This window comes from Rattus norvegicus, chromosome 15 (assembly GCF_036323735.1).
Source record: "Rattus norvegicus strain BN/NHsdMcwi chromosome 15, GRCr8, whole genome shotgun sequence".
Classification (NCBI taxonomy): Eukaryota; Metazoa; Chordata; class Mammalia; order Rodentia; family Muridae; genus Rattus; species Rattus norvegicus.
The window spans coordinates 55,321,200-55,327,013 of NC_086033.1; the positions used below are offsets into that span (position 1 = coordinate 55,321,200).

A 5,814-nucleotide genomic window follows, 5' to 3' on the forward strand; every position below is an offset into this window, starting at 1 on the left:
AGTGGCTAGACTGACCTATAAGCCTGTGTGTCAGGAGTGCTGTAGACCTGTTTTCCTCTCTTTCAGTCAGTTATGGGGACAGTGTGTTCTGCTTTCGGGCGTGTAGTTTTTCCTCTCTACAGGTCTTCAGCTGTTCCTGTGGGCCTGTGTCTTGAGTTCACCAGGCAGCTTTCTTGCAGCAGAAAATTTGGTCTTACCTGTGGTCCCGAGGCTCAGGTTCGCTCGTGGGGTGCTGCCCAGGGGCTCTCTGCAGCGGCAGCAACCAGGAAGACCTGTGCCGCCCCTTCCGGGAGCTTCAGTGCACCAGGGTTCCAGATGGTCTTTGGCTTTTTCCTCTGGCGTCCGAGATGTGTGTGCAGGGAGCAGTCTCTTCTGGTTTCCCAGGCTTGTCTGCCTCTCTGAAGGTTTAGCTCTCCCTCCCACGGGATTTGGGTGCAGAGAACTGTTTATCCTGTCTGTTTCTTTCAGGTTCCGGCGGTGTCTCAGGCGCAGAAGTCCTGCCGCTCCTGGGCCCTCCCCCACGGGAGCCCAGAGGCCTTATACAGTTTCCTCTTGGGCCAGGGATGTGGGCAGGGGTGAGCAGTGTTGGTGGTCTCTTCTGCTCTGCAGCCTCAGGAGTGCCCACCTGACCAGGCGGTTGGGTCTCTCTCTCACCGGGTCTGGGAGCAGAGAGCTCGGCAACTCTTATAAAGGAAAACATTTAATTGAAGCTGGCTTGCAGTTCAGAAGTATAGTTCATTGTCATCGTGGTGAGAAGCATGGTGGCCCACAGGTAGCTGAGCGTCCTACATCAGGATCAGCAGACAGCAGGAGTATGCCACTCTTGGCCTGGCTTGATCATCTGAAACTTCAGAGCCTGTCTCCAGTGACACACTTCTGCCCACAAAGTCACTCTTTCTAGTAAAGCCATTTCCTGTGAGAGCACGGGGGGAGGGAGCATTTTCATTTAAACTACCACAGAATAATTGCAAGCAGACTCACAACATCTCTGTGTCGCTTAGATATTTGCAGGTGATGTGGTTTTCCATTTTCTCCAGGTCTGATTCCTAGCCTTCTCGATTCAGGGAAGTCTTATTAAGGAAATCTGTCAGTGAGTGGTCCTGCTTAAGGTGGTGTTTCTGCTTTCTGTGTGGAGATCTCAGAGAAACATGTCTAAAATCAGATCTTTGAAAACAGTCTTTCCTGCCTAGCTAGCTATCAGAAGGCATGAAGAGAACAATTATACATTTTCCATACTTGAAAGGCAAGTAACCTGCTCATTACTGCATTCTGTGCTCAAAATGGTAATGTTAGGGCTGCAGAGATGGCTCAGTGGTGAAGAGCACTATCTGCTTTTCCAGAGGACCTGGGTTCAATTCTCAGCATCTATATTGTGACTTACAACCATCTAGAATGCCAGTCCCAGGTAGTCTGATGCACTCTTCTGGTCCCTTTGAGCCCTAGATACACATGTTGACAAAACACAAATAACACATAAAATTAAAAGAACAAAATTTTTAAAATTAAAAAAAAGGCATTCCAACATATAAAAAAGACACGTGCTCCACTATGTTCATCGCAGCCTTATTTATAATAGCCAGAAGCTGGAAAGAACCCAGATGCCCTTCAACAGAGGAATGGAAACAAAAAATGTGGTACATCTACACAATGGATTATAACTCAGCTATCAAAAACAATGACTTTATGAAATTCGTAGGCAAATGGTTGGAACTGGAAAATATCATCCTGAGTGAGGTAACCCAATCACAGAAAAACACACATGGTATGCACTCATTGATAAGTGGCTATTAGCCCAAATGCTTGAATTACCCTAGATGCCTAGAACACATGAAACTCAAGACCGATGTTCAAAATGTGAATGCTTCACGCCTTCTTTAAAAGGGGAACAAGAATACCCTTGGCAGGGAATAGAAAGGCAAAGATTAAAACAGACACAGAAGGAACACCCATTCAGAGCCTGCCCCACATGTGGCCCATACATATACAGCCACCCAATTAGACAAGATGGATGAAGCAAAGAAGTGCAGGCAGACAGGAGCCGGATGTAGATTGCTCCTGAGAGACACAGCCAGAATACAGCAAACACAGAGGCGTATGCCAGCAGCAAACCACTGAACTGAGAATTGGACCCCCGTTGAAGGAATCAGAGAAGAAACTGGAAGAGCTTGAAGGGGCTCGAGACCCCATAAGTACAACAATGCCAAGCAACCAGAGCTTCCAGGGACTAAGCCACTACCTAAAGACTATACATGGACTGACCCTGGACTCTGACCTCATAGATAGCATTGAATATCCTAGTAAGAGCACCAGTGTAAGGGGAAGCCCTGGGTCCTGCTAAGACTGAACCCCCAGTGAACGTGATTGTTGGGGGGAGGGCGGCAATGGGGGGAGGATGGGGAGGGGAACACCCATAAAGAAGGGGAGAGGTAGGGGTTTGGGGGATGTTTGCCCGTAAACCGGGAAAGGGAATAACACTCGAAATTTAAATATATACTCAAGTTACTAAAAAAAAATAGCATTGCATTTTTATGTTTTGGAAAAGCAACTGTGCTATCTCCTATGGGATCAGATTTTTTTCCTGTCCTTAATTTTTTAAATAAAAGCTATAACTGCTGGCTTGAAAGACTGACAACAGAGTCAGTTGCAGTCATCCTCATTTCTGTGTGGGGCCTCAGACTATGACTCCATGTTCTTTCTGAGAAGTGCAGAAGGTGGCATTATCTGCCTCAGGGTTTGTCCTGGAAATCCTAATTGGAGTCAGTAATTCCAAGAAGCTTAAAACTCTGCCTGGAATGCTGGAGACCTTATACAAAAGTTCACTTTATAAAAGAAAACTATTTTCTACCTTTTTGTCTTTCTTTTTTTTTAAAGATAGGTTTTTGGTGCGTATCGCTAGCTGGCCTAGAACTCACTGTGTAGACAAGGCTGGCTTTGAATTCAAAGATCTGCTAGCTTTTGCCTCCCTGTACTTTAATACTATCTCAGCCTCAAAAGTGACTTGCCTGTCTATTAGTAGGACTCTTCTCTACAAAGCAGACCTGCTTGTCCCCTTCTGGCGACATTGCGTCTTGGACATTCTGTCAGACTTTTCATTGCTGAGACAACATGTCTGAACAGAATAGCTTAAGGGAGGCAGGATTCATTTAGCCATGGTTTTGGTCCATCATGGTGGGCAGCATGATTCAGATCATGGTGGTGGGGGAGCAAAAAGACAAGCCTGAGCCCACTGTGTTCCTTTTCCCCAGTTTCTTTACCGTGCTGTTCCCTACTTGTGGGATTGCACCACCTACATCCTGGGCAAACCTTTTCCTTTAATTAATCCTCTAGGGATTAAGTACTTCACACACCTGGGGTGCACTTTACTGATCTATGGGGATGCCTCAATTTAATCAAGTTGACAACTAGATTAGGTATCAAATTCAGAAATATATCTCACTATTTTCCCTTTAAATTTGTATTTATCTTCACAATTTCATAATATGTAATATACTTTCATTACATTTCCCCATTATTCTCTTTCTTTGTCTCCCCCACCTGCCAGACCCCTTCCTCCCAACAATCCCTTCCCGCTTTCTCTCTCTTGTCTTCTGTTTTTTGTGCCCATTGCACTTAAAACATTATTTTATTTTAGGTATACTAATGTTTTCCCTACATGCATGTCTGTTATACTATGTTATGTGGAAGTAGGGGTCAGAATAGAGTATTATATTTCATGGAACTGGAATTGTAGATGCCTATGAGCTACACTGTGGGTGGTTGGAATAAACCTGGGTCCTCTGGAAGAGCAAATAAGAGCTGGATCATTTTTCTAATTCAGTGCCCATTGAATATAAACAGGATTGCTTTTACAAGCATAGCTGGAGGATTATTTTCTAGAACTGGAGCAATTAACCAGTGATTATACGAATGAAGAATATGACTCCCTTCCTCTAGCAGTCATTAATAGCTCATAGCTCTTTAGGGATGGATGGGCCTCGTGAGTACCTACTCCATCTCTGATAGAGTGTTGATGAGCCCAGATTTGTGTATCCACTCTCTTAATGGACAGAGTCTATTCTATTCAATACAATAATTTAAGCAGTTCTCTAAAGATAGACTCATGTTGTTTACACAGTTTCTGTTTCAAACAATACTGTAATAAACAGAGGAAGACCATATATTTCTACATCATTACACAAGTGACTTCATCTAAGTAAGATGATTTTGGCAGGAACTATCAAATTGTCCTTTGAATGTTTATCTTTTCTTTGTGTGTGTGCATTTGCATACATATGTTGTATGTGTGTGTATGTGTCTGATGTGCTTATCCTTGCTCATGTGTGTATGTGTCTTCCTCTGTTACTTTCTACCTTAGTTCTTGAGGTAGGGTCTATTAATGATCCTAGAGTTAGCTAAACTGACTGGCAACGAGCCTCTGAAATCTGGCTGTCTTTACCTTTCCTGGTGCTGGGGGTCATAGATGCGTACCAACTAGCATGGCTTTTACATGGATGCAGGGGATCCAAGCACATATGTAATCCCCTTACCTACAGAGTCCCAGTCTCTGCTCCAAGGGTTTGCCATATATTTTTACTCAGCTTGGGTTCTTTGCTTAAAATATAGCAATGATAAGTGTTTGTACTGAGTTAACAGGAATGAACTGTAATCTGAAGAAATAAATTGTAATATTGAGCAATATCTATGTGGTCATGCTTAAGGAAAAGTATGGAGGAACATAGGGTGGAATAAACTGAAGCCTGATGTTTTGAGTTCAAATTTGACCTAAGGTCTGAACTTGAGAACATATATAGAATATATATAACGAACACTGTAGAAATGATGCGCACTTCTTAGCAATGGACTCTCAGTGCATCGCCTGCTCATGACAGCGGACACACAGGACCTTTTTTTAGGTTTACATGCGCAAGTCTGTTACCTAGCACAAATATTGAGGGCTACATGGCAAATGTGGAGAAAGTCCTTCCAACCATATGATGACCACAGAAGACGGCAAACATAACCTTAAAAACGGATGCAGTAAGCTGTCTAGAACGCAGGATGCTAGAATGCAGAATGCAGGAAGGAGGTCTGCCTATTGCAGTAGACTCTCTGGCTTCAGTGTTTTCTCAGCTGTGGACTCACCTTTTCATACTCTCCCTCTTTCGGCAGAGCTTTCCAATGATGGCAGCCAAACTCTTCCACTATTTTCCAAGGCTTAAAGAAAAAGGTTGGAACATTTATTACGAACAACCTAAATGAAATAAGTGTTGCTGCTCTGGAATTACTGAATCAGAGAAAAATTCATTTAATTGAAATGATAAATCTTTATTATTTATTTGTTTAATTTCCAAAAGGCATGGTTTAGGCTAAAATATTTGAATACGGAAAAAGGACCTAAAAAGACAAATTCTATCCATAATCCCAATACTTAAAAATTATAATGCATCAAAAATTAATATACCAACTAACTCCTAACCAACTCACCTCTCCCTCCTCCCACTGCAACTACTGTTGCCAGTTTAACACATGCCATGGAATTAAAAATATTTTTTTATTATTATTATTATTATTATTATTATTATTATTATTATTATTAGTCTGTGTGTGTGCATGTGTGTGTGTCTGTGTGTCCACGTGAATTGGAAGGAGATGCCCATGTGTAGATCAGAGAATAACTCTGTGGAATCAGTTCTCTTTTATCTTTCTCTGAATTCTGGGTTCTGGGGATCAAATCTAGGTCATTAGGTTTGCACCATCAGGCAGCGAGCACCCTGACTTGCTGAGCTATATTGCAGGGTCCTATTCTGTAAGTTTTCACTTTTAAGATAATTCATA

General features: G+C 42.6%; 1 long non-coding RNA gene across 1 annotated transcript; it reads right to left on the minus strand.

Moving 5' to 3' along the window:
- Positions 1–684: 684 nt before the first annotated feature.
- Positions 685–5,302, minus strand: LOC134482230 (uncharacterized). The gene is made up of 2 exons (XR_010058265.1): positions 5,122–5,302; positions 685–913 (listed from the first exon to the last, which is right to left on the minus strand). It is a non-coding gene; the product is annotated as an uncharacterized LOC134482230 (long non-coding RNA).
- Between the last annotated feature and the right edge of the window lie 512 nt (positions 5,303–5,814).